At 35.5% G+C, this 8,478-nt stretch overlaps 1 long non-coding RNA gene and 1 pseudogene across 1 annotated transcript; both read right to left on the bottom strand.

The window, feature by feature from the left end:
* LOC107738786 (zinc finger protein 235-like) overlaps nucleotides 1-8,380 on the bottom strand; it is a 10,090-nt pseudogene extending 1,710 nt beyond the window's left edge.
* LOC107738787 (uncharacterized) lies at nucleotides 6,540-7,219 on the bottom strand. The gene is made up of 2 exons (XR_001639927.1): nucleotides 7,185-7,219; nucleotides 6,540-6,999 (listed from the first exon to the last, which is right to left on the bottom strand). It is a non-coding gene; the product is annotated as an uncharacterized LOC107738787 (long non-coding RNA).
* Nucleotides 8,381-8,478: the final 98 nt, after the last annotated feature.

Raw genomic sequence — 8,478 nt, 5'->3', positions numbered from 1 at the left:
TCTGTACGGAACATCGTTGTGTACGGAACATTAGTCTACATTACCCGAAAAATTCCCATACGGCAGAATTCGTCTTTTTCGACAAGGGGGAAAAGTTCGGGGATTCACCTCCTTCCGCCGTCCCACACACAGGTGACTCCCACTGACTGCTCGCACCAACCAGAGGGGGAGGGTCATGTGACTCGTTACGCTCTTCGCCACACACAACTGAGGGAGTCCTGCACTTTCTGTCTTTGACTATACTTAAAAAACTGTGCATACCGCAGGAACGGTATAACGAAAAATGTAGTGATTTTGAAACCGTGACTTTTCCAAACCGCGGTATACCTTGAAACCGGTTATCGTCCCATGCCTATACTGAACTGACCGGCAACTTTAGTAATTAAGAAATGCTCCTGAAGTGTGATTCAGTTGCAAATAAAAGAAAAGTTTGTGTTTCATGGCATTTTGTGACTTTTTTTAAAATCATAAACAAAGTGCAAAACGTTGACCACATTTGATTTCTTGATAATTTGATATTTTATAATAGTGTATTTATAATTTCAAAATATGAAGCAAAAAGTAAAAGTGAATGACTAATAAGTGCTACTCCGCTGCCATCTACTGGTTACAGTGGTAATTTGATGTATTTTTTTTATTTTAAATAATTGTTTGTTTACCACAAAATGCATTTGGTTATCCCATTAAAATAACATTTAAATTGGATAATTTTTAGAGCTTTAAAGTGCTGTAAATAGTTGTGTTGTCACTTAAAAGTGCTCAAATTTCTCTCTCAAAAGGTTGTACAAACCCTGTAATAACATTTGACTATTTCTGCCACAACACCATGGTATCTGTAGTTAGTGTTACTTCTGGTTTTCTACATCAGCGCTATTTGCTCTGTTTATAACGGATAATTCTGTGCAGAATTCAAGCGCTTCTCGCTGGATCTCGCAGCAGTAACAGTGTCGCGAGATCAACATTGGTTCTGTTCTGAGCTCTGATCAGTTTGCGCTGCGTTCAGTTATTGGTCCGAGCTGATAAGCAGCTCAAATGAGAAGCGCTGTTTTGTTACACTTTTGTTTCGTTTGCCGTTTGAAGTTTCTCATATGCAATAGAAATTGCAGCGCTTATGATTAAAAAAAAAATTTAGTCTCGGCAGAAAAAATGGTTGCAGTCTGGAGCTCTGCCTTATTATTTGATGCTTCAGCTATATTACTGCAGAGCTCTAAATATGTTTCCTATTACAGCAAATCTAAATCTGCTTGAAGCTTTATAACCATCAGCACTATTAGTGAGGAATGAAGAATAAACACCAACCTGTTTGTTCTTCAGTGTGTTTGATTCTGCAGGGTTAGGGTAAGCATCTCTCATCTTCTCTCTGTCCTCTTTAATAAACTCAGTCTTTACAGATTTCAGCTCTTCCTGATGATTAGATGCTCGTCTTCACTTGTAAATGTAAACTGATGGAGATATTCCAGCATTTATTGCTGAATTACCGTGGGAGGAGCTTCACTGATGGTGGGAGGAGCTTCACTGATGATGTGTTACTGTGGGAGGAGCTTCACTGATGATGTGATTACTGTGGGAGGAGCTTCACTAAAGGTGAATTGCAGCATGTGAGGAAGAGCTGATCTGCCAAAAAAAATAAAATAATAATAATTTCACAGCACAACATCTCCTGTAATTTGCCACTTAAAGCTCATTTCATTGAAGCCATCAGCATAATAAATGAGGTGAAAACAGGAACTATTGACATGAAATAAAGAGTCTTTTCAGCAGCTCTGTTAATATTGATGAGCCTCAGACGATCAACACTCATTCAAACAAGACATTCAGATCATCAGCAGATCATCTCACTTTATTCTCAGTGTTTGCTGTTAGAAACACATTATTTGAGTCAGGATATATGATAAAAGCCTAGTTCTCACAATATGTATAAAACATAAATAATACAAAAACAAACGCTAAAGTAAATAACTGCCGTAAAGCACCATAATATGAATGTCTAATCTAAATAGTTTGATTTTCTAATAACTAAATTAATTGCAGTGAAGTAATTAGATTGTTAACATGTAAAAGTCTTGTATGTACAGAAACAAACAATGACCATAAAACATCCCACATGAAAAAATACTATAGTAATTTATAGTAAACACTATAGTGTTTTTGAACCATGCTATAGTGGTTATTGTGTTATTGTTGTAATTCTATAGTTTATGTGGTAATGTAACAACTATAGAAATATAAACACATTACTTTACCCAATACTGTACTAAGCTTTTTACAATTATAGGGTATATTATACTGCAATACATACAGTTTACTGTAGTAAAAACTAAAGTATACTACAGTATTTATTACAGTTTATCAGTTCACTATAGTTAATACTACTGTATGCTGTAGCATACATTAACAGTGCTGTAAATACTATACAGCATATAATGCGATCATCAGCAGATCATCTCACTTTATTCTCAGTGTTTGCTGATAGAAACACATTATTTGAGTCAGGATATATGATAAAAGCCTAGTTCTCACAATATGTATAAAACATAAATAATACAAAAACAAACGCTAAAGTAAATAACTGCCGTAAAGCACCATAATATGAATGTCTAATCTAAATAGTTTGATTTTCTAATAACTAAATTAATTGCAGTGAAGTAATTAGATTGTTAACATGTAAAAGTCTTGTATGTACAGAAACAAACAATGACCATAAAACATCCCACATGAAAAAATACTATAGTAATTTATAGTAAACACTATAGTGTTTTTGAACCATGCTATAGTGGTTATTGTGTTATTGTTGTAATTCTATAGTTTATGTGGTAATGTAACAACTATAGAAATATAAACACATTACTTTACCCAATACTGTACTAAGCTTTTTACAATTATAGGGTATATTATACTGCAATACATACAGTTTACTGTAGTAAAAACTAAAGTATACTACAGTATTTATTACAGTTTATCAGTTCACTATAGTTAATACTACTGTATGCTGTAGCATACATTAACAGTGCTGTAAATACTATACAGCATATAATGCACTTTAATATGGTTAAAAAAACACTATAGTATTTACTATAAATTACAATAGTATTTTTTCATGTGGGACCTTCAAATAAGAGCACCACAAAGCAATAATTAAATGATTTCAGTGTCACATTTGATTAATATTTCGCATATTTCCCCATTTATGTATGGATGTCTCACGCGGCTCATTATAGGCTCAATGTAACGTTAGCAGTCTCTGTTTCAGTATATTTTAACAAACTAACGGATTTGATCTGCCAAAGATCAAATTAAATAGCAGCAGCAACACTTGAGATCCATTCCCCTCACAGATCTCACACTTTTTTAACTTGACATTCAGCAACAGTTCTCACTACAAACATAGAAACAATCGCACGAACGCATAAAAGCTCACAAAATCTGAACCAACAAAATCTGAACTGTAACTAGACAAGTTTTCAGATCAACGTTTTCTTTATTTGCCAGAAATGATATAGAACACTAAGTTTGCTGTGCCTGTTTGTAGATCTGCACAATTTGGCCCAATTTTTTTTTTTAATAATTATGTATCAATATGACTACTAATAATTCTGATTATAGTTATAACTAAATAAAACATTAAACAAATAATTATTGATAATGATTATTATTAATATATTTTACAGAAAACTGCAGCATGACCTGTTACAGTTTTTTTCAACTGCTTACACACACAATCTTTATTTGTCACACAATTTCTGAAACCTGACACTCAAACAGCAGAACCACACACCAAATATGCAAAATCATACACTAATCTCAGCCTTTGACTCTTTTGCAAAACACAACACACAATTATCTATGTGTAGTAAATCAGCTCAACAGGGAAATATTTATGATACATCATTGTTTGAGGAATAAAGAGCAGATAATATTGATACCAAGCAAGAAACATTTAGAATAGATTAAACCAAAGATACATCCATATACCTGAATATCAGTGCTTAGGGCTTGACTAATACAAATAACGAGTGGTAACTCAGCTAATCTAATAGGGAAACGTACAAACAACACATGCAATATACCAATCTAACAGGAATTAATGTCATGGCAAAGGTGTTTGCAAATGTTTGCTTTTGAGATGTGTTTGTGATATTTTGAATGCAGTGCTTCATTTTGAAAGACAGGCATTTTGCATTTTGTGTGTACAATTCTTGGATTTGTGTGTAAAGTTTTGAAAAAAAAGAGGCAAAGTTTTGAAAATGTAAGCAGTTGAAGAAAACTGTAACATGCAGGAGGCCTATAACTAAAATTGTTTAGAAAGGTCTAAGGATTTATTATAAATGATTATAAAGTATTTTATAAAGATTATAAAAGATTATAAAGCCCAACTGCTCCCCGGGCGCCGCAGCATAAATGGCTGCCCACTGCTCCGGGTGTGTGTTCACGGTGTGTTTGTGTGTGTTCACTGCTGTGTGTGTGCACTTAGGATGGGTTAAACGCAGAGCACTAATTCCTAGTATGGGTAACCATACTTGGCCACATGTAATGTCACTTATAATTAAAAATCATTAACAGTAATTTCTTAATTTTTGCGCGCTCGTGCAGTAAAACCATAAGTGAAAAAATATTAAATGAAATACTCACAAAAATCACCTTGGAGGAAATCCCTAATATGGACGAAGGCATATGCTATCGCTGCAGTAGCTGAATAAAACGCAGATAGGACGTTTTGACTGATGAAGAATGAAGACAATAAACATACGATTGTGACTAAATGGTGTATCTCTGTTCTTTAAGCCATCTGGGGTATTTTTTTATATGCATAATGTATATTTATAAAGCAATGCTAATCGACATAGCCTTTATCACTGTATAGAATATATTATACAATGATTTTCCTCATTCTGTGATATGAAACCACGTCAGATCACAAAAGGAAGCTATTTCAAACACTCGACTGATGTTATGAAATTAATTTGGAGCAAAAACGTCATTAAATGTTTTTTTTAAATGCACTGTACAGCCCTGGTGTGTCATCTGTATGTGTGTTCGACTTAAAGGGGTGCTGCAGATCGATCGGTGTTTGACATCAAAGTACTGCAATAGGATAGGAAAAGCATGCAGAGCTGTCCATTAGTATATAGCTCTCGCGGAGTCGCGGTACTTCAATGTCAAACACTGATCTGTCCACACAGCGCCGCTTCAAGTCGAACACATCTTGAAATTTAATTGACAACCTTAACCCTTAAGACGGGGCCCCAGACGACCGCCTGTTGGACAGGCCGGCACTGATTATAGCTCAGTGTTCAATACCATCCTAGCAAATGAACTGAACTCAGCCTCTCTCCTTCATCTGCTCCTGGATAAAGTCTTCCTCACTAAGAGCCACAAACGGCTCTCCTCCAGCATCACGCTCAGCACTGGCTCGTGTATTGAGTCCTCTACTTTACTCCTGTACTCGCACTCGTTCAGTATTGAGTCCTCTACTCTACTCCTGTACTCGCACTCGTTCATCGTCAGATCTGCAGACCATACTACAGTGATTGGACTTATCTCAGGAGAGCATGACTCAGCTACAGAGATGAAGTCCAGAAACTAGAGCTGTGCTGCTCTGATAACAACACCTCCAAAACAAAAGAGCTCATTCTGGACTTCAGCAGATCTACTCTACATCAACAGACTGAGTGGAAAGAGTCCACACCTTCAAACTCCTGGAGTCTCGTATCCGATGAGCTCTATTAGTCTGTTACACCTCAGCAACAATCAAAACTTCCTCAGAGTGATCAGGAAAAACAGCTTGGAGTCTGAGCTGCTGGTGTACTTTTACTGCTCCACCATCGAAAGTGTGCTGCTGTACTGCATATCTAGTGTGCTGCATCTCTAGTGTACTGCATCTCTAGTGCGCTGCATCTCTAGTGTACTGCACCTCTAGTGTACAGCACCTCTAGTGCACTGCATCTCTAGTGTACTGCATCTCACAGATCCTTAAGTACAAGAAGCACTCGCTTACAGGACAGTTTCATTCCAGTTGCTGTCAGGACTTTGACCTTTGCCTTAGTGCATTTATGAGGTAATGTTAAAATACTATTTCTATTCAAGTTATTCAACTACAGTCTCTTTTTTCTGTCTATAATGCTGTTTTTATACAATATGCAGAATGTCGATGAGCAATACGATCACATGGTCACTTTATTTATCAGGACCTTAACAAATGCACTAAATGTGGCGTGTCAATGTGCAAGACTATATCTTGTCACTTATAACTACTGCCACTTAACCCATTTCAGTTTGTAATTTTTGCATATACTTACTGCTTCGTATCAGTGTAGAGGTCAATGTGCAGTACTGTCAATGCTCACTTTACTCAGATTGCTCAATGTGCAATTTTATGATTCAGTCACTTGTATATACTTTTATAATTGTACTGTACAGTCTAAAGTCTTATTTATTGTCTGTGGTTATACTGTATGTTTGTTTTCTAACACCAGTAAGAAACAGTGCTCCTAGTTTGATTGGATGCAGAAAAATACAATGACAATAAAGACATTCAATTCAATTCAAAAGCTTTATTGAGAAATTTAAAACAGAAAGCCCAATAAGCAAACATTTTCCATATGCAAATACAATTAGCAGACAATAAAAGTTGCTGATAGAATATAAAAAGTAAAGAAATTTATTACAAGTATCGGTATCGTTAAGGTTTAAACGGTATTACTATTCTTATGATACTGCACATCAGTCCGGTTCTTTAACGGTATTCTTCTTTTTTTCTTTAATAAAAAAGGGCCCATTAAATCCATTTAGATCCCTTTTTACAAAAAAAGCAAAACAGATCAATTACAAAGCAACATGACAGTATATCTTGCATATGTGCTCCTAAGTACAGCGTAAGTGGAAGAATAGTAATTTTAAGAACAACAGTGAATAAAAAGGTTAAAAATAAATCTCAGCTCTCTTTAAGTGTTACAGCCTCTTCTCTCCATCATAGAGTTGATCTGAATCTCACAGTTGAATCTGCAGGTTTTGAAGATGAAGATTAACTTTATTCACTGTGAAACTTTAGATAATGTTTCTTTGACATGTCGCTTGTAATGACAGATTTATCCAGATTATATTTTATTGTTTGATGCATTATTGTGTCACATTTGGTGAGGACGCATCAGATCTGAAAGTGCTGGATCTGAAGATGATCTACTTACTGTGAATGTTTTTTGTATGACTGTGTAGAGAAGATGTACGGTTTCTCGCCAGTGTAAATCCTCTCATGTGTTTTCAGATTTCCTAACCGACTGAATCTCTTGTCACAGTGTGAACACTTAAAAGGTTTCTCTCCAGTGTGAATCTTCTTGTGCAGTTTTAAACTGCTCACTGAAGTAAAAGCCTTTTCACACTCAAAGCACATGTACTGTCTCACAGCAGTATGTATTTTCTGATGTACTTTCAAATGTTGTAGACGTGAAAAACTCTTTCCACACAAATAACATGAATGTGGCTTCTCCTTTGTATGAACTCTCAGGTGCTGCTTCAGGTGTGAAGATCTCAAAAACACTTTGTCACATTGATCACATGCATACAGTTTCTCTCTAGTGTGAACATTTATGTGTGCATTAAGATGTGCTAATTGTGCGAAACTCTTCCCGCACTGATCACAAGTGAATAGTTTCTCTCCAGTGTGGATGTTGATGTGTATCTTAAGGTTTGATGATTGTGCGAAACTCTTCCCGCACTGATCACAAGTGAATGGTTTCTCTCCAGTATGAACTCTCATATGTACTATAAGTAGTCCTTTTAGTGCGAAACTCTTCCCGCACTGATCACAAGTGAATGGTTTCTCTCCTGTATGAACTTTTATGTGACGCTCAAGACTTGTATTGTGTGATAAACTCTTTCCACACTGAGTGCAGGTGAAATATTTCTTGGCTCTTCTTTTCTTTAAATCTTTCTGTTTGATTTGAGAGGAACTGAAAGGTTTTTTTCCAGTTTTAATATGAGTTTTCTCCTTAACTTCACTCAGTTCTTCATTCTCATTTTCTTCAATCAACACTGCAAATAAAAGTAAAAATGGTTCATTTTTAGTAACTCGTAAAAAGCAGAGCGATGTGGACATATAAGTGAACCCTGATGTAACAGTGGAAATTAGACAATTGCCACCAACCTGTTTGTTCTTCAGTATCTTCAGTGTATTTCATTCTGCAGGGTTCTCAGCCTTACAAATATAAAGTGTTGGCTCTTTGTAGATCATTTTATTACTGTATTAAAAGTAACAGCATCAACACAAAGAGCAGATCAATTTAAAATGCTCATTCAGTAACACTGCAATCACACATGTGCTAATTCACACATTCTATGCAATTCTGTTTTCCGCCTTTCCATTGTTAATATTACGATCCATATTTTATTTTGTATTCTGCCCCAGTATTAACATATAAGAATAGATCTGGTCTAGAGATATAGGAAAGAATACAATGTAAATTCTTCCAAATATAAATAACA

The sequence above is a fragment of the Sinocyclocheilus rhinocerous genome, unplaced genomic scaffold (genome assembly GCF_001515625.1).
Source record: "Sinocyclocheilus rhinocerous isolate Xijiao unplaced genomic scaffold, SAMN03320098_v1.1 scaffold5851, whole genome shotgun sequence".
In the NCBI taxonomy this organism is placed as follows: Eukaryota; Metazoa; Chordata; class Actinopteri; order Cypriniformes; family Cyprinidae; genus Sinocyclocheilus; species Sinocyclocheilus rhinocerous.
The sequence above is the reverse complement of the archived record's forward strand: the minus strand, read 5'-3'. Positions and strand labels throughout refer to the sequence as shown.